Consider the following 21717-nt stretch of genomic DNA (forward strand, 5'->3'; position numbering starts at 1 on the left):
TGAAGATGACACAATAGAATAAGATTTCAGAACTGTTGTTTGTAAAGTCATAACACGTCATACATACTCCACTCAATGGCACCTAACAATAACTTCAGCAAAATGTCTCCTAAGGCCATCACTTGCTTTACTGTTAAATCCAGAAGATACTTCCCAGCATTTTCTTGGAGATATCTGCTTTGAAATGCACATTTTCTTGGCTTTTATCTTTATCTCTCTTCTTTCTGTATTGTTCCTACTTTTTCATCTCCTCAGTCAATTGCTTATGTGTTTATATTCTCCCAAAGCAGTGTCTCAAGTTCTTCCCTTGGGTTCACTCACCAACGTCCAGCATGCGTACTACTTCTTACTGGATAGCTCCACTAAACTGTTCCCCAAGCTCAAGTTTAACTTTTGTAAAGCCTAACCCTGTTCTCTAAACACTCTGGGGTTTTTTCCCTCTTAATTTTAGGAACCAAAAGTCATCTAATCACAAGAGTCCACAATTAAGGGTACATAGTGGAATGTACTTGGGGCAGCGGGAGAGATGCAGGGGGGGGGGATTGTGTACCAGGGAGGGAGTGTTTCTTTTACTTTTGAAAGAGAGGAGCGAACTGGGGAGGGAGGGAGGACTGGGCGGGGAGAGAAGTGCAGCAATGAATGAATGGAAATCCAAAATCTCTGTAAATGCTCATTAAAATTATTTTTTTAAAAAATAAAGCTTAGTGTCTTCTTTTTTTATTTTTTTTTTTTTAGTATCTTCTTAAATTCACCATTTCTTGTACTATAATTTGTCATGGAATCTGAGCAGTTCTATCTCTTTAGTGTCAAACTCATATTGATTATCAGATTGATCTGTCTTGACATTATCAGCCACACCTCTGTGACACTCACTGGAGAGAATTGTTCACGGTTTTTAGAACATTTTAAAAGTCATTCCTTACACCCTCACTTGTCTCATTAACATTCATTCTCCTGTGGTGTACATTGGATTTATGCCAAAATACCTTTACAAACCTAGTGTCTACAGTCACCAAAATTGATCATTCTGTCACACTCTAGGCCTTTGCATATGAGATGTTCTTATGCTAGAGTACTCTTACCACTCTTTAAAGACCCAGTCCCACCAAGTAATAACACTTTTCATTTGCAACATTGACTAAAAATAGAGGAAATCTAAACTATCATTTTATAGAAAAGATAAAATTCACTGTTTAGGGAAAAAGAAAGACATTTTAAAGTAAGGAAATATACATATTTTTGCTGCACAGAGACTGCATGCAGGAAAAATATACTTGAGAATGTAGTATTCTGATTGAGAGCAATAAAATCAGCACAAAGATCTTGTGACAGGTGATGGTAAAACATTTCATGTGATAGAAATTTGTAACCCAAGTGTTGCAACATAAAGAACATATTTAAAGAGAGTGAAATCAGAAGTGGAACTAAATCTTTCAAACAACCTAAATAAAATTTGAATGAGGCCAATTTCAGGAAGGAGGGGGAGAATGTCAAGAAAAACTTTGTTAGGGTGGAGGAGAGTGGATGTAAGCACTAAGGGGTTCATCTTGATGGGCTGGGAAAAGTGTATACAAGTTAATGTTATTATATTAACTTAATAACGCTAATAAAAAGATAGTTATGTTTTTCCTTTGTCCTTGGGGGCAAAGGTAATGAAGCTTCATCTCCCATAGTTTGGACATATTCCTAGAAGAGGTTATTCCTTGGAGAAGGACATCTAGAGAGGCCATGAAAACAAGGAAGATCATCAACTGGGTGGATTGACATAGTGACTGTGGCAAATGGGCTTAAGCATGCCAGAGATTGTGGGAATGGCACAGGATAGGACAGTGTCTAGGTCAGTTTTTCATGGGTCACTGAGTTGAACTCAACTCAACAGCACCTAATTACTACATAGTTTCTTTTAACTGAATACAGAAATACATGTGGAGTTAAGATTGTCACAATCATAAAATAGTCATTTGCATATTTTTAAAGCGTTAAGAAAATTTTAAAAAATAGCAATAGTTGAAAAAGAGGAAGGAATTCACTTTAGCATGCTCAAAAAAGTAAAGAAATGGAAAAAGAGGAAGCAAAGAAAAACCAACACTATAAAATAATAGGAAAGAACACGAATATATAAGCATTATTCTAGTCTTTAAAAATCTTTGATTTCCTAAAGACTCAGCAAGAAAACTACTGGACATAGTTGACCAGTTCAGCAAAGTGGCAGGATACAAGATCAACATACAAAAATCAATTGGATTTCTCTACAGTAACAAAGAGAAAAACAATACCCTTCACAATAGCTAATCACAACATTAAATACTTAGGAGTAAACCTAACCAGAAGCACAAAGGATATGTTCAAAGAAAATTATAAAACATTATTATGAGAAAGAAAAAGAGAACTGGAGAGGTGGAAGAATATCCCTTGCTCATGTATAGAAAAACTCAATATTGTGAAAATGATAATATTACCAAAGACAATTTACGTGTTCAATGCAATCCCAATACAAATACCAATTCCATTCTTCAACGAGATGGAAAAGGCAATCTCCAATTTCATTTGTAATGAAAAGAGGCCCAGAATAAGCAAGCAAAACACTCCTTAAAAAGAGAAACAAGGTAGGAGGCATCTCACTCCCTGATTTCAAATCCTACTACACTGCCATAGTGGTCAAGACAACGTGATACTGGTACAATGACAGACACATAGATCAATAGAATAGAATTGAGAATCCAGAAATCAGCCCATCTACCTATGGTCAACTGACAAGGAGATGAAATCAGTTAAGTGGGGAAATGATAGCCTTTTTAACAAATGATGCTGGCAAAATTGGAAAATTATCTGCAGAAAACTCAAGCCACACCACACTCCATACACACACAAAAAATTCAAAGTGGATTACAGACCTAGGACTAAAGCCAAGGATTATAAACTTCATTAAAGAAAATCTTGGAAGAACTCTAGAAGTCCTAATCCACAACATAAACAGTCTTCCAAGCATCCTGGAAAACATACAGTCAGGGGAGGATAAAACAGAGGAATGGGACTTTCTAAGAATCAAATCCCTAGGCACATCTAAAAACTTCTCCAACAGAGAAAAAATGGGAAGTCACAGATTGGGAAAAAAATATTTGGTAATGACATGTCTGACAAGGGACTTATATCTAGAATTTATAAAACACTCCAGCACCACAACAAGATAAAGGTAAATAACCCAATTTAAAAATAGGCACAGGATATGAACAGACACTTCACTAAAGAAGACATTCAGATAGCAAACAAACACATGAATAAATGTTCAAAATACCTAGCTCTAAGAGAGATGAAAATAAGAATAATTATGAGATATCATCTCACCACAGTAAGAATAGAAAATTTTTAACAGAACAGCAAACATCAAATGCTGGCAAGATTGTGAAGAAACTGGAACCCTTATTCACTGTTGGTGGGAGTGTAAAATGGTGCAACCACTATGGAAGGCTTTATGGCGCTTTCTCAAAAAGCTGCAAATAGAAATACCATTTGACCCAGCAAGTCCACTACTGGGAATATACCTAAAGAAACCATAACTGCCACCCAAGCAGATATATGCACACCCACGTTTATTGTGGCTTTGTTCGCAATAGCAAAGAGCTGGAAACAACCCAAGCACCCATCAACGAATGGATAGAGAAGCTGTGGTATATTCACACAAAGGGATACTATGCTGCAATGAAAAACACGGAACTCATGAAATATACAAATTGGGTGACCCTGGAGGACATTATGCTGAGTGAAATATCTCTGTCACAAAAAGACAAATATTGCATAGGGCCAGTGTTGCAAAATGGGACTGAAATCAGGGTTGAGGGAAGACAGAAAAGGAGGGGAGAAATGATGTATATTGTGTTGAAACAAATGAGGGAAAGAATTGTTTAAAAGGAACACAAAAATGGGTATTCTTGTAATTTCAGAAGGCCAGAGTGAAGGCTGCATGGTGGAGTTGATTTTGGGGGAGGGCAATGAAAGAGGTTTTCTTTCTTTTCAAGGAGAAGAGTGAATTGGGGGCTGGGAGGGAGTGGGTAGGGAGGAAAGTGCAACAATGAATGACTGGAAACCCTAGGTCTCTGTAAACTTTCATTTAAATTAGTTTAAAAAATTAAAAAGAATCTTTGATTTCCAAAATTAGGTTAACCACATAAACCAGAGTTTTGTAAACTTTACCATTTTTCTAAATTTACTAGAAGGGTTATCTTTTAAGCTTAAAGATGAATTATAGAATATTTAGACTTAGGGAAATTGTCATATTCAGAAATAACCTCAGAGAATTCATGAGCTATTCCTTCTAGCACACACACAAAATATGTAGTCATAATTAGGTCCTGTGCTGAGAAATTCTTAAGGAAGTAATTATTACTGTAAATTGAAAACAATGATTTCCACAATTTGCTTATCTGAAGTTAGGGCAAGGCCTGGGGGCTGCAGAGTGGGTCAGTAGATGTGTTTATGTACAATAATAACCATCTGGAGCTCTGGTGGCTCAGACCATAGAATTCTGATGCTAACTCAAAGCCTGCTAGTCTCTGGTGGCTGGTATATACCAGCGTTTTCAAGAAAAAAAAATGGGATCACATTGTATATTTAGATTGCTTTGGTAATATTGATATTTTCATGTTGTAAAGTCTTCTATCCTTAAGTATGTTGCATTTCCTTAGGTCTCTTAGTTTCTTGTACTAATGTTTGTGCTAGTGTACTTCAGAGCTGCTATATATAGGATAGCTATACATAGCAGGTGACTCAATGTCACACAATAACAGCAACATATTATATTGGTTGTGGTTGCTTGTTTTGTTGTTTTATTTTTATTTAAGCCTCTTGTTTAGAGTCAACAAGACCTCAGAGAGGGCCTTTGTATTTAAGTTAGTTGTTATTATATTTTGGAGGAACATTCTTCTTAGTGGTACGGCACTCTTCTGTCTATATTCTGTACTGAGGGAACCTGGGGTTGCTGTGATGCTGAGCCTTGTGCCATTGGGGTGTCAAATGGCATAAAGGTTACCCATGATGGGCAGTGTTTGGTAGAGCTCTCAGTTTAAGACAGGTTTGGAAGCAGGAACAACATGTCTCTGGAAACTCTATGAACTTAAATAAATGTTGATAGTTATGGAGGGGATGTAGGTCTTTTGTTCATAGAGTCGTTATTAGTCATTCTCAATTCGAAGCAATAAACAACAACAACAACATACTGGTTTACTTATAAAGTTAATAAAGTTAGTATACATTGTTTTTCATACCAGATCTTTCCCCCTTTCTTTACTTTCCACCCATTAAATTCTTTTAAAAAATTATTGGTTTATATATAAAATTCGTGTGCATGGTGTTTCATTCATATACATTTTGATTCAATTAATCACCATTCATCTATGCTCACTAACACACCATCTTTTCAGGTCCCCATTGGGTTTATTTCTAATTCCTTCACACCTTTTTTCTGCCTGTCAAACTCTTCAACCTCATGATTTCCCCATCTTTCCCACCCTCAGCACCCCTGCCCTCAATCCCTTCTCCATTTGGACTTTTATCAGCATCTACTAGCTATCCTATTTTAACTATAATATTCTTGATATCCTCCTGCAGCTTATATAGTCTTCAGTCATTCATATTCAAGGCTTCAAACCAGGTACTGAGAAAGTCTTTAAATTCTAGTGGGAGAGACCCAAGTTCAAACTTTGTTTCTTGTGGACTTGATTTGGCTTTCTTTAGCTTCAGTTTGAACTTGCATATGAGTAGTTCTACAGTCAGCACCTGGCCTAGTTTTTAAAGTTGATTTTGAGCTTCTTCAGTTATTTTTTCCACAAATGTAGTCAATCTGTCTCCTATGTAGACCCTCAGTTAAAGTTCATGTGTATAATCATTACTTGTGTTTCTTAAAAAAGGTTTTTGCAATGAAAAGTCATTGGTTATATAGAACACTATTAGTCTGTCTTCAGCCTCATTTCTCTCCCCAAGTCCATGCTTTCTGACTACTGATTCTTCTTGCTCCCAATTTTTGCATTCCAGTCACCCATTATTGTTAAAGTATCTTGATTGTATGTTTGATTGCTTTCCAACTGCAAAAGTTGGTAGAACTCCCTCCTCTTTGGTTCTGGTTGTTGGTGCTTATATTTAAATGATAGTGGCATTTACAAGTCTACCTTGTATGTGTATGGATATTATCCTGTCACTCACAACACTATATTTCAAGACAGATCTGGATATAGTCTTCTAAACTATGAACTCTATCCAATTTTCCCTCACCTTTTCATTTCCAGTGTGGTAGCATGTGATTATCTGATTCAAAATATTCCCTGTAAATTCATTTAAATTCTTCAATACCTAGTGTATCAATATTTATGTATTTAATTTCTTCCTTAACAATCTTCAATTTTGCCGTTGCTCTTCAGTACTTTGAAGAGGTCCCTGACAGCCGACTTTCCCAATTCAATTTGTCTTTTGATTTCTTGGCTGCTGCTAAGACTGTAGATTGTGGAGCCATTTGTTGTTGTTGTTGTTGTTGTTGTTGTTGTTGTTGTTGTTATGTGCCGTCGGGTCGCCTGCGACTCATAGCGACCCTATGTACAACAGCCCTAAACTCCGCTCTGTCCTGTGCCAATCGCACTGTCTCTGACACTCCCATCCCAATTATCCCAGTTAGAACAGAGCAGGGATACACTGCATGGTTCAGGATCAGGAAAAGTATGCATCAGGGATGAATCCTATCTTGATACCTTTTCAATGTATACACAGAACAGATCATTCTGGAGGGTGTACTTTATGAAGAGGAATGTGACATCAGTATTGGAGAAAGACACATCAACAACCTGTGTTATTCAGATGACACAACCTTGTTCATTGAAAGTGAGGGTGGCATGAGCACTTGCTGCAAAAGGTCAAGGACTGCAGCCTTCAATATGGCTTGAAGCTCAACATCAAGAAAACAAAAGTTTCTTGCCATTGGCCCAACTGGCAGCTCCATGATAGACAGAGAAAAAATTGAGATTGTTAACAACTTCAGCTTGCTTGGTTTCACAATTAACATTCTTGGCACTAGCAGTCAGGAAATAAAAAAAAAATAATAAATTACAATGGGCAAGTCTGCTGTCAGGGACCTCTCTAGAGTACTGAAGAGCAACAATGTGAATCTGGAGACTAAGGTATGCTTGATACAGGTCATGGCCTTGGCTATGTATCAGAGAGCTGGATAATAACTAAGGATAACAGAAGGATTGATGGCTTTGAAGTGTGGTGCTGGAGAAGAGTCTTGAACATACCCTGGACTACAAGGAAAACAAACAAGTATGAACTTGAGAGGGTGAAACCAGGTTTCTCCTTGGAGGCAAGGATTTTTTAAAATTTATACTGGTTTATTTACAAAATTTGAATACACTATTTTTCACTAAAGGTCCTACCAATTTCCTTTGCTTCACCCTATAAAATTATGCAACCCTATGATTAACATCCCACCCCTCCTGCCCATCCGCACCCTTCTGTTTCCACCCTCCCCCACCTTGGATCCTCATACTCTTTCTACAATAATGGTTTTATATAGCATTTTTCCTTGTGTGACAGTTCATTCTGCGTAGTGCTCGTCATTCTCTCCCACGTTAGGTAGTAATTTAAAAAATCATTGCTCCTGCGTGCTGTGTAGTATTCCATTGTATGAATGTACCACAACTTTCCAATCTGTTCATTTGTGGTTGGGCATCTAGGCTGTTTCCATGTTCTTGTGATGGTGAATAATGCTCCTATGAATACTGGGATCAGCAAACAGATGGTTAAACTATCGCTATATGCAGATGATTTTATTGTGGACACAGAAAACCTCAAAGACTTAGCAAAAAAACTGTTAAAGCTAGTAGCCCAATTTAGTAGACTAGGAAGGAGAGAAGGAGAATTGATGCCTTTGAGCTGTGGTGCTGGAGAAGAGTATTAAATGTACCATGGACTGCCAAGAAAACATACAGATTCATCCTGGAGAGGATTAAACCAAGCAACTCCTTGGAGGCAAGGATTCTGGGGCTTCATCTGACATACTTTGGGCATGTTGTAAGGAGGGACCGGTCCTTGGCGAAGGACATCATGCTTGGGAGGGTGGAAGGACAGCGCAGGAGGGGAAGGCCCTCTATGAGGTGGATTGATTCAGTGACTGGGGTAATCGGGATGGGTGTATCAGAGACAGTGTGATTGGCACAGGACAGAGCAGAGTTTAGGGCTTTTGTACATAGGGTCGGTATGAGTTGCAAGTGAGTCGCCGGCACATAACAACAACAACAACCCTGCTATGCTACTGAATCTTTCACTTGGTTTTAGTGGCTTTCTTGTTGCACCTTTAGGTTTTCCATGTATGTTGTTAGGTGTCATTGACTCAACTACTACTCATAGCAACTCTTATAAACTATAGATTCAAATCCTATTGTTATTTTTAAGAAAATATTAAAAACATTTTCTAGAAATCCAATATTAAGTATCCCCAAAACTGCTGTCTATAGGGTGGCTATGGGTTGAAAGGAACTCAATGACACATAACAACAACAACAACAACATACATCTATAGGTACAGATTTAGTTACAGATTTCAAATGAAGGAAATTATGTAGTCTGAGATTCCCATTCTCCTCAATGTTAGCCATAGTTTGTTGTGATGAGCACATTCAAAAGCCTTTGCATAGTCAATAAAGCACAGACATTCTTCTGGTATTCTCTGCTATCAGTCAGGATTCATCAGACATCCACAATGATATCCCTTTTGCCAAAGCCTCTTCTAACCCCAACTTGAACTTGTGACAGTTCCCTGTTAATGTACTGCTCCAGCTGGTTTTGGATGATCATCATCATGGGTGGCAATATTAATCCTGGCCAATTTAATTGAACAGTACATAAAAAAATTATTCATTATGGCCAAGTAGGATTCATATCAGGTATTCAGGGATGGTTCAACATAAGAAAAACAATGTATTCATCACATTAATAAACCAAAGAACAAAAACATGACTCTATCAATTGATGCAGAAAAGACCTTTGAGAAAATGCAATACACCTTCTTGATCAAAACACTCAACAAAATAGGAATGGAAGAGAATTTCCTCAATAGTTAAAAGTATATATGCCAAACAAAGAGCCAATATCTTTCACATAGCAGAAAGACTATGGGCATTCCCCTTGAGAACAGGAAGCAGACAAGGATGCTTATTTTCACTATCCCTATTCAATGTTGTATTGGAAGTATTTGCTAGGGCAATATGATAAGAAAAGGAAATAAAAGTACTTGTTAGGGCAACATGACAGAAGAAGGAAATAAAAAGATCAGCAAAGAGGTGGTAAAACTGTTGCTATATGCAGACAACATGATAGTGTACACAGAAAACTCCAAGGACTCAATAAAAAACCTGTTAGATCTAGTAGACAAATTTAGTAAATAGATACCAAATTCCTTTAATAAAGATATACGAAAGGCAATTGGCAAGTTTATTTGGAGAGAAATAAGCAAAGTGCTTCAGAAAAACAAAATTGGAGCAGGAAGCATTGCATTCCCTCATCTTAAAGCCTGCTACACAGTTGTAATAACCAAATAATATGTTACTAGTACAATGACAGACACACAGGACACAAGATAAATATAAAAAAAATCAGTGGGATTACTCTACAGTACCAAAGAAAACACAGACAAGGAAACTTAGAAAACAATACCGTTTACAATAGCCAACCACAAATTGAGATACTTAGTAATAAACATAACTAGAGATATAAAATACCTTTATGAAGAAAACTACAAAACACTACCATAAGATACAATAAGAGATCTAAATAAATGGAAAAATGTTCCCTGTTCATGGGTTGTTGTTGTTGTTATTATTATGTGCTTTTGAGTTGCTTGTGACTCATAGCGACCCTATGTACAACAGCCCTAAACCCTGCTCTTTCTCTTGCCAATCTTACTGTCTCTGACACACCTATCCCAATTACCCTTGTCACTGAATTTATCCATCTCATGGAGGGTCTTCCTCTCCTGCACTGTCCCTCCACCCTCCCAAGCATGGCGTCCTCTCTGAGGACTGGTCCCTCCTTGCAACATGTCCAAAGTATGTCAGAAAAGCTTCAGAATTCTTGCCTCCAAGGAGCAGCCTGACTTCACCCTCTCCAGGATGAACTTGTTTGTTTTTCTAGCAGTCCACGGTATATTCAATACTCTTTTCCAGCACCACAGCTCAAAGACATCAGCTCTCCTTCTATCATCCCTAATCATTGTCCAGCTCTCTGATGTATAGCAAGTAATGACAAAGACCACGGCACCTTTAGTCTCTAGACTGACATCATTGTTCCTCAGTACCTTGGAGAGGTCTATGACAATAGACTTTCTCAGTGCAATTTGTCTTTTAATTTCCTGGCTGCTGGTACCAAGAGTGTTGATTGTAGAGTCAAGCAAACTGAAGCTGTGAACAATCTCAATCTCTTCACCATCTATCATGATGCTGCCGATAGGCCCAGTGGTGAGAATCTTTGTTTTCTTGATGCTGACCTTAAATCCATATTGAAGGATGCAGTTCTTGACCTTCTGCAGCAAGAGCTTGAGTTCCTCCTCAGTTTCAGCAAGCGGGGTTGTGTCATCTGCATAATGCAGATTGTTGATGAGTCAGGTAGGAAGACTCAATATAGTGAAAATGGCAATCCTACCAAAACAACTTACATGTTTAATGCAATCCCAATACAGATAACAAATTTCTTTAATAAAGAGATATTAAAGGCAATTGGCAAGTTTATTTGGAGAGAAATAAGCAAAGTGCTTCAGAAAAACAAAAATGGAGCAGGAAGCATTGCATTCCCTCATCTTAAAGCCTGCTACACAGTTGTAATAACCAAATAATATGTTACTAGTACAATGACAGACACACAGATGGATGAAACTGAATAAAGAACCCAGAAATCAATCCATCTATCTATAGTCAACTGATATTCAACAAGCAAGCAAAATGTATCAAATAGGGAAATTACAACATCTACAATAGACAATGGTGACAAAATTGTACTTTTATCTGCAGAAAGAAGAGGCAGAATCCACATTTCACACTATTCACAAAAATAAACTCAAAGTCGATCAGAGGCCTCAGTGTAAAGAGATAAAACTGGCCCAAGCTTAGAAGCCCTATCCTATGGTATAAATAGACTGACAAATACAGCCAGAAATGCACAAGCAGGAAAGAATAAAATTGACAAATGGTGTCTTCTAAGATTATGTCTGTTTGTGCATCAAAACCTTCTTCCAATAGGGTGAAGAAAAAAAAAAACCACACCAAAAAACAACCTACTGCCTGGGGGGAAAATATTTTATAATACTATCTCAGACAAAGGTCTCACAACAGAAGTTTATAGAATACTACAATGCCTCCACAATAAAAAGACTGGTAATGTAATTATAAAATGGGCCAAAAACATGGACAAACTTTTCACAGAAACAGACACTCAGATGGTCAACACACATCTGAAGAAGTGTTCAAAATCACTGGTAATCAGAGAGATGCAAATCAAAACCACAATGAGGTACCATCTCACCTAGTAGTGGGTGGCTAAGTTTAAAAAGATAGTAAGCAGTAAATGTTGGACAGGATGTAAAGAGATTGGAATTTACATACACTGTTGTGGGATTGTAAAATAGCACCACCACTTTGGAAGGCAGTTTGGCATTTCCACAAAAAGCTGGACATAACTCCATATGACCCAGCTATTTCACTGTTAGGAGTATACCCTGAGGAAATTAGAACTGAGACATAGATGGAGAGTTGTACACCAATGATCATAGCAGGGTTATTTACCTTTGCAAGAACATAGAAACAGCCTAAATGTCCAATCACAACCTAATAGATTGAGAAAGTGTGGTATATTTACATGATGGAATACTACACCCAGGAACAACTATTTTCTTTAAAAAACAAACCAACTACACACATGGAAGAGACTGGAGAGCATTATGCTGAGTGAATTAACCCAGTCTTATAAGGATAAATACTGCATAAGACAATTATTGCAAAAATAGAAGGAAAACTAGTAAAACATGTATGGGAGCTCAATGGCAGGACTAATGTGAGCAGAAGGGTGAAAATGTGCCAGGGAAAATCATAAGGTCAAACAGTTTGGTGGGTTGATGGAGAAGATAAAAGAAATGGGAGTGATACAGTGGGGACCTGAAAAGATAGGGCAATGCTGGGTATTTTTCAGTGGGGATTAGAATTATAAAACAGAATGTATGGAAATGATTATATGAAATGTCATAATGTCATTAAGGAAAGTGTGAAACAAAATGCATGCTAATTTTACATTTTAAAAAGTGGCCAATAGAATCCAATGATACATAAAAAAAATAATAATTCACCATGACCAAGTGGGATTCATAGCAGGTATGCAAGGATGGTTCAACATGAGAAAAACAATCAATGTAATCCATCACATAAACAAAGCAAAGAACAAGAGCCACATGATCCTATCAATTGATATAGAAAGGGCTTTGACAAAATCCAACACCCTTTCCTGTTTAAAATACCCAACAAAATAGGATTTGAGGGGAATTTTTTCAACATAGTAAAAAGTATTTATGAAAACCTGAGAGCCAACATTGTTCTCAATGGATAGAGGTTAAAGGCATTCTCTTTGAGAACAGGAACTAGGCAAGGATGCCAACTATCACCTGTCCTATTTCAATATTGTATTGGAAGTCTTAGTGATAACAGTAAGACAAAAGAAGGAAATAAGGGATATACAAATTGGCCAAGAGGAGGTAAAATTATCTCTATATGCAGATGATATGATAGTATATTTAGAAAACCCTAAAGCCTCAGCAAGAAAACTACTGGACATAGCTGACCAATTCAGCAAAGTGGCAGGATACAAGATTAACATACAAAAATCAACTGGATTTCTCTACAGTGACAAAGAAAACACAGGACTGAAGCTGAGAAAACAATACCCTTCACAGTAGCTAATCACAAGATTAAATACTTGGTAGTAAATCTAACCAGAAGCACAAAATATCTATTCAAAGAAAATGACAAAACATTACTACAAAGAAGAGACCCTAAGAAATGGAAGAATATCCCTTGCTTGTGGATAGGAAAACTCAATATTGTGAGAATGACAATACTACCAAAGGCAATCTACGTTTTCAATGTAATCTCAATACAAATATCAATCCGATTCTTCAAAGAATGGAAAAGGCAATCTCCAGTTTCATTTGGAATGAAAAGAGTCCCCAAATAAGCAAAGCACTCCTTAAAAAGAGAAACAAGGTAGGAGGCATCTCACTTCCTTATTTCAAATCCTATTACACTACCGTGATGGTCAAGACAGAGTAGTACTGGCACAATGACAGACACATAGATAATGGAATAGAAGTGAGAACTCAGAAATCAGCCCATCTACCTATGGTCAACTGATTTTTGACAAGGTGATGAAATCAGTTAAGTGGGGAAATGACAGCCTTTTTAATAAATGGTGTTGGCAAAATTGGAAAACTATCTGTAGAAAACTCAAGCAAGATCCACACCTCACTCCATATAAAAACCCAACTCAAAGTGGATCAAGGACCTAGGACTAAACCTAAAGACTATAAACTTCATTAAGGAAAAGCTTGGAAGAACTCTAGAAGTCTTAATCCACCACATAAACAGTCTCCAAGCATCCTGAAAAACCTACAACCAGGAGAGGATAAAATAGATGAATGGGACCTTCTAAGAGTCAAATCCCTACGCACACCCAAAACCTTCTCCAACAGGGTAAAAAGGAAAGCCATAGACTGGGGGGAAAAATACTTGGTAATGACATGCATGTCTGATATAGGACTTTTATCTAGAATACTCAATCACCACAACAAGGCAAAGGTGAACAACCCAATTGCAAAATGCGCACAGAATATGAACAGATACTTGACCAAAGAAGACATTCGGATGGCACACCAACACATGAAGAAATGTTCAAATTTCCTAGCTCTAAGAGAGATGCAAATCAAAATAACTATGAGATATCATCTCACCCCAGTAAAAATAGCAAAATTTAACAGAACAGTAAGCAACAAACACTGGGGAGGTTATTGAGAAACTGGAATCCTTATTTACTGTTGGTGGGAGTGTAAAATGGTTCAACTACTATGGAAGACATGGTGCTTTCTCAAAAAGTTGGAAATAGAAATACCATTTGACCTGCCAATTTCAATACTAGGAATACACCGTAAAGAAACAAGAACTGTCACCCAAGTAGTTACATGCTCACCATGTTTATTGTGCTATTTGTTCACAATAGCAAAGAGTTGTAAACAACCCAAGAGCCCATCAACAAATGAATGGATAGAGAAGCTGTGGTACACTGGAATTGGAAATAGAAATACAATTTTACCTAGCAATTCCACTACTGGGAATATACCCTAAAGAAACAAGGACTCTCACCCAAGTAGATGGAAGTGTAATGGAATACTATGTTGCATTGAAAAATAAGAAACTCATGAAATATTATACAAAATGGGTATACTGAGTGAAATATTTCAGTCACAAAAGGAAAAACACTGTATAATGCCACTGTTGTAAAGCAGGATTGACATCAGGGTTGGGAGGAAGCTAAGAGAGAATAAATAATGTATACTGCATTGAAATAGATGCGGGAGAGAACTGTTTAGGAGGAATATATAACTAGGTATTATTGTCATGCCAAGAGTCCATAATGAAAGCTGCATAGTCAAGTGGAATGGGGGGACCAGTGATTGTATAACAATGAAAGCATTTTATTTTATTTTCTTTTATTTTTTACTTTTCAAAAAGAAAATCAAGTGGGGGAAGGTGTGGGCAGGGAGAAAAATGTGCAACAATGAATGACTGGAAATCCAAAGTCTCTGTAAACTTTCATTAAAATAAATTTTTAAAAAAGAGAGGGGAAAAAAGAGGAAACAAAACAAGGTGAACTTAGAAATTCAATGTGCAACTTCACTGCTAGAAATATACCCCAAGGAAAACAGAACTGGGACACAAAAGGAGATTTGTACACTAATGTTTATAGCAGTGTTATGCACAATCACAAGGAAATGGAAACAACCCAAATGTCCAATAAATGAATGGATTGGGCAATTGTGGTACACATGGAATTCTATGCAGCACTGAGGAGCAATGATTTGTAACATGGTAGAAGCTGGAGAGTATATTATATTGAGTAAAGGGACTCAATATCATAATCCTGTTAATATAATCACGTTAAGACTATTTTTTTAAAAAAATAGAAAAGGAAACTAGTGGATTAAAGTCCAAATTGAGGAAGTGGAGGGACGTAGGGGGCTGGGAATAATGTGGGGGAAATTACAGGGTAGCAGAGTTTGGTGGGCTGAGGGTTAGGGTGAAAGAATTAGGATAGATCTAGTAGATACCTGAAAAGATGATGGCGATTAATTTTATAAAACAATGTAAGAAAATGATTTTATGACATAACGGGAATGATTGTGTAAAGCATAATGTATGTGAATGAGACACAATGTATGTAACTTATTGTGTTTAAATTACTATTTTAAAAATTAAAATGAATAGCCTTGTAATTGATGTTAATAAAAACTTTCACCTTCAAGTCCTCAGGGAATACTCACTCAGCCTGTCTGAATTTCATATTTAGTTGGGTTGGGAATTAGGCAGCATTTCTCATTTGCTCTGGAAGTAATTATCATAGTGCCTTTCTGGTACAAAAAAAATGCCTTGTAGAGTCTGAACTACACAAGAAGAATCTATGCTTTTGAGTTGTGATGGAGAAGAATACTAAACTTCCAATGGACTGCCAAGAAAATAAACAGGCTTGTTTTGAAGAGAGTGAAATCAACTTGCTCTCTGGAGACAAGAATTTTGAAGCTCCATCTCACATGCTTTAGGCATGTGCCCAGAAAGGACCAGTTATTATAGAAGGACATCATGCTTGGAAGGGTGGAGGTACAACACAGGAGAAGATGATACTGAATGAGATGGCTTGACTAGTAACTAGGGAAATAGAACAAGGTGTGTTGGAGACAGTGCATTGGTTTAGAACAGAGCTATTAAGCATAGGGTAACTATGAATCACAGGCAACTCAAAAGCATATAGTAACAAGATCACAAGACTACTTTAAAATAAAACAAGATAACATATAAAAAATTTCAGGTCCCCTGACAAAACTGCATGAAGCATTGTGAAATCAACAAAATACAGAGATCTTGCAATACTAGTGCAAATACACTAGAAAATGAGATGCTATGCAAATCTGGCAATATATAAATTCAGAATGTATGTGATATTTAGGTGGATTGTACCTGTATTTAGACAGAGAAGGAATATAAAGAGACTCTACAATCCATTTTTATTATTTTCTGAGTTTGGTATGTTAACTTGATTAGGGTTTTAATTAAAATTGTAATAAATTTTGTATTAAAATTATAGCTTGCTAATGCACAATTCTCAGTGTAAAAAGGAACAAAAATTACAAGTAGCAATTACCTAACTATAATGAAGAGATGTTGCAAATAGTCTCCAGGGGTGCTAACCAAAAGACTGTAGAGTTAGATCCCTCCACCCAGAGGTTTCCATGAAGGATGGTCTGAGGATCTGCCAAAAAATCAGTGATCGAAAATTCCATGAAGCATAGGTGAGTCTATCCTGACACACATGAGGTCATCACGGTTCAGGTCCAGCTGACTGGAACTGGAAGGTAAAATGAAAAAAGTTAATAGGTAAACAAATAAACTTAATTTTTAAAAAAATGGTGATTGAATGGGTTGTTCAATCAGCTTGTTTTTCAGTCCTAGAATGTACAGGATGATCCTGTTCTTCAGGCTGAGTTTGGTTTATTCCTCCTTTCAACAATGCAGAGAAAGTGTTTCCACTTAAAAGCGATGCAAAATGAATTCGTTTACTACATAAAAGCAGTATCTCTGAGCTCTGGTGGTCTAGTGACGAGAAGCTGCACTGCAATTCTGAAGGCATGCAGTTTGAGGCCTCTAGCTGCTCTGCGAGAGAAGGGTGCACAATCTCCTCCTGTGCGATTAACTGTTTCTGAAAATCCACTGGAGGATCACTATGGGTTGGTTCCGATTCAATGGCACACAACAACAACTGTGCTAGGAAATAATTTTTAACACATATTTCTGATGTGTCCTGGGAATCATTCATTCTAGTGAGATAGCAGTGCCTAAATGACATTGATTGTGTGCAGCCTATGTCTGCTTATTGTGAAGGTTGGAAATGTCTTTTAGGCTGTAAACCAAGCAAAAGTAGGGAAAGGCGGCTTCATTAGCGCCATTTATTTTGAAAAAATAAAAAAAGGTAAGACTGTGCCTGGTCTTCCAGCAGCATATTATTTCAAATAGAGGAGATGTATTGTTACTTTTTTTTTATCTTGTAATTATTTCTTTTTTAATTTTAATTGAGATTTCAAAATTACTGAGACTGGCTTAGGCCAGGGAAGGGTTCAGAGCTGTTGTACATAGGGTCACTATACATCATAGTAGAGTCAAAGACACATAACTACAACAACATACTATATTGGTTGGTTGGTTGTTTTTTAATTTAAACCTCTTGTTTAGAGTCAACAAGACCTCAAGGAGTGCCTTTGTTTTTAAAAGTCAGTTATATTTTGGAGGAGCATTCTTTTAAGTGGTACAGCACTCTTCTGTCAATTTGCTGAACTGAGGTAACCTGGGATTGCTGTGATGTTGAACTTTATGCCTTTAGGGTATCAAAATGCCATAATGGTTACGCATGGTGGACAATGTTTGGTGGAGATGCCTGTTTAAGACAGGTTTGGAAGCAAGACTGGCATCAACTTCTTAAACAACATGCCTTTGGAAATGCTACGAACTTTGATAAATGACGATAGTTATAAAAATGCTTCAGGCCTTTTGTTCACAGGGTTGTTATAAGTTGTGCTCGACTCAACAGCAATCAACAACAATTGAGATTTTAATGGAAGTTTATAAAGAACTTGGATTTCCATTTATTCATTGTTGCACATTTTCCTGCCCACCCACATGCCTCCAAGTTTGCTTTTCTTTTTGAAAAAAAATGTCTTTCATTGTTGCACAATTTCCTCCCCACCCCGCCCCAGTACTCTTCGTTATGAAGCTTTTATTCTGGACTGTTGTCATGCAAATAATATCTAATCATATATTCCTTTTAAACAGTTCTTTCCCTCATCTGCTTCAATGTAGTGTACATTACTTATCCCCTCTCTTTTAAGTTTCTCCCCAACCCTCATATCAGTCCTCTTTTATTACTGTGGCATTATGCAGTAGTCATCCTTTTGCATTGAGATGTTTCACTCAGCATAATGTCCTCCAGGGTCACCCATTTTGTCTAATATTTTATGAGTGCCTTCTTTTTCAGTGCTGCATAGTATTCCACTGTGTGAATATACCACAGCGTCTCTATCTGTTCATTTAATCATGGGCATTTGGGTTGCTTCCACCTCTTTGCTATTGTGAACAACACAGCAAAAACATAGGAGTTATATATCTGTTTGGGTGGCAGTTCTGATTTCTTGAAGGTATATTCTCAGTAGTGGAATTGCTAGGTCAAATGGTATTTCTATTTCCAAATTTTGAAAAAAACACCATACTGTCTTCCATGTGTATTGTGGTTCTTTCTTTCTAAATGTTGAAAAACATTTGCTAAATTTGATCCAAATATGTGAAACGCAATAAGTAAGAGTAGTATTCAGCAAGTTTAACAATTTAGTGCAGACAGTATGACCTTTGAGAAACTCTTTGATAACATTTTGAAGTGACAGCTTACATGGAGTTGTACTAGTTGAACCACAAAGACAAGATTGTCATGAGGAGGACAGACTGGGGGCAAGGAGGCATACATGTGTGTTTTCGTGGATTTGAGTAATCTTGATCAATGGAATAACAGCTTCCACCTGATCACATCCATGGTTACTTTCTATAACAGGTCAATCCTGTTTGGGTCATATTATTAGCTAATATATCTTGGATGAAGATAATGTGAGTTATGTTTATTTGTACAGATTAGAGCCCAGAACATGTGCTCCAAGAAAAAAAGAAAAGAAAAGGAAAAGCACGCTCATGCGTTACCAGGCAAGTCAATGAGAGCTACTTTGTAGAGCATTTGAGAATGAAGAACGTCTGAAGATCTTACTCCCATGCTGAATGGTGTTTGTATGACAAGGTGCTGCCAAAAGACCTCAGTAGCACATTGTGACATGTCAGGCTGTGATAAAACACCCCCTTCTCCAGATTAGTTAGCCTGTGAAAGTGGAAGCCCTTAGCTGGGGTAAGACTAGAACCAGGACCAAGGGCAAGGGCTGCTTCAGGCCATGTTTCCTCTGAACTGAGCTCCATAATTCTACTGAAAAGGGTATAAATTTATTTCTGAAGAAACAAATATATATGTATGTATTTAAGACTATATGTATTTAAGAGTATATATATTTAAGATTATATACATTTAAGATCATATATATCCAGTGTCTAGCTTGGGGATGAGAACCAGAGGAGATGGTACAAATTTACTATCCTTTACCAAAGACATAATTTGTAGCATCTGAACAACATAATCAGACTTGAATAATAGTTTGTACTATGTCAGGCACTATTCTAACTGATTTGTATTTAATTAGTTCTCATAATACATGAAGCTCCCATGCTTAAAAGTGAAAACTAGTCAAATACTGGTATTATGAGATGGCTCAGATAATCCCTTTACCAGGTATCCTACCTTACAGATTTGAAATGAAGATGCATTTAATGAAAAGGCCAATGCCATAAAGCTAATAGAGGCCATACAGGCAGGCAGTTGGCAGAAAAAAGGACTGCACTTAAAATGGGGGGAATTAAAGAAATTCCATGAAAGACACTTTACAGGTAGTACTATGGAAAACCGATAAGGATGGGGAAGGGCCTGGAAGTTATCTGAGGAGAGTGGGAACACTAGAGTTGTCAGAAGAAGCTTGATTTGAGGGAAAAAAATATAAATGTGAGGGGCTGGGGTAGGTGTTAAAAAGTCACCATTGGTCATATCTGGCCTTAATTGGTGTTAGTTTTTTCTTTGGTATGATCTTAAAAGCCCAACTTAGTTGTTTATTCTTCTGATCATACACCACCTGTCAAAAAATGCTGGAGTGATTCTGGGCCAAGCAGGGGCATTGCGTAGGTGATTGCAGTGAAGTGACAACTAGATAATAGTCATTCATTCTCAAATAACATTCACTTAGAGTCAACACTTAATTAACAGGTGCCCAGCTAACCTGCACCAGGAACACTCAACTAAATATCCACCTCTCTTCATCTGCCTGCCCAATTACTTTTCAGAGGAAGAGGGGAGTGACAAGCAAACAATCAAGTATCAGATGCTTTAAAATGACATATGTACCAGGAGTCAGGCCTTGGTAGGCTCCTAGACTTTGGTGGTGGTTGTTGTTGTGTGTTTGTTACCAACCCATAGCTGACCCTGTGGCTGGTTTTCAGAGGCAGTTAATCGTTTGGGAGGAGATTGCCCATCCTTATCCTGTGGAGGGGCTGGTGGTCTCGAATGGCATGCCTTCAGGATGGCAGTACAGCTTCTTGCCACTAGGTCGCCAGAGCTCTGTTGTTGTTATGTGCCATTGAGTCGCTTGTGACTCATAGCGACCCTATGTACAACAGCCCTAAACTCTGCTCTGTCCTGTGTCAATCACACTGCCTCCATACACCGATCCTGATTACCCCAGTCACCGAATCAATCTACCGCATAGAGGGTCTTCCCCTCTTGCTCTGTCCCTCCACCCTCACAAGCATGAATTTCCCTCTAGTGAGCTCAAATGTGCTCTGGGTTCCCCTCCCTCCATCTGCATGCTGAAGTGCACACCTGTTCTGACCTTGTCACCTGGCACTAAGCGCTTCTACCTTCTGTGACTCCTGCCAGGTGACAGGGGTCCCTATCTCTGGCTATGTCACTAAGATTCTAAGTTGTCGTCATTGAGTAAGGATAGCTATAATGCTGCTCCCCTCATTTCTGTTGCTCTACAGTACACCAACCACTCTCCACTGCTGATATGGATAATAACCTCTACAGTCGAGTCAGTTCTGACTCCACTTGGTTTCAGAGGCTGTAATTTTTTTTACAGGATCCTTACATGGGGAGACAGTCTATCTTTCTCTCATAGAGCAGTTGGTGGATTCGAACTGCTTGTCTTTTGGCGGGCAGCACAGCATGTAACACACTAAGTCACCAGAATTCTTTGTTGACAGTAATAGGTAGAACAAGTGTTTCCTTCCCAGAAACTACTAGATTCAGTCTGAAAAATAATTCCTGCAGAGGCTCACTCCAGACCAAATGTCTGAGAATATTCTCCATCCAGAGGATAAACTTAGCTGTTTAATATCTAAGTGAGAGCATCTCAATCAATACCTGTGATTGCCAAGGTGGACCAGCACTCTTGGGATGCTCGGAACTCTTGATACTTGAAACATGAAAGGTGATGTTGCAGACAGATAGTCTTGTGTCTTTAACAGTCCCCTTCATCAGAGATCTAAGTCCTTCAAAATTCAAAGATTCTGATGTTTGCCCATATTTTTTAAAATTTATTATTCATTTCAATGAAAATTTACAGAGACTTTGGATTTTCATTCATTCATTGTTGCACTTTTCTCCCCTCCCAACCCTCCCCCCACACACACCAGTACACTCCCCTCTTGGAAAAGTAAAATTCTTTCATTGTTTTACAATCCCTCC

Source organism: Elephantulus edwardii, unplaced genomic scaffold, assembly GCF_000299155.1.
Source record: "Elephantulus edwardii isolate Elephantulus edwardi_28Jun2011 unplaced genomic scaffold, EleEdw1.0 scaffold00097, whole genome shotgun sequence".
Classification (NCBI taxonomy): Eukaryota; Metazoa; Chordata; class Mammalia; order Macroscelidea; family Macroscelididae; genus Elephantulus; species Elephantulus edwardii.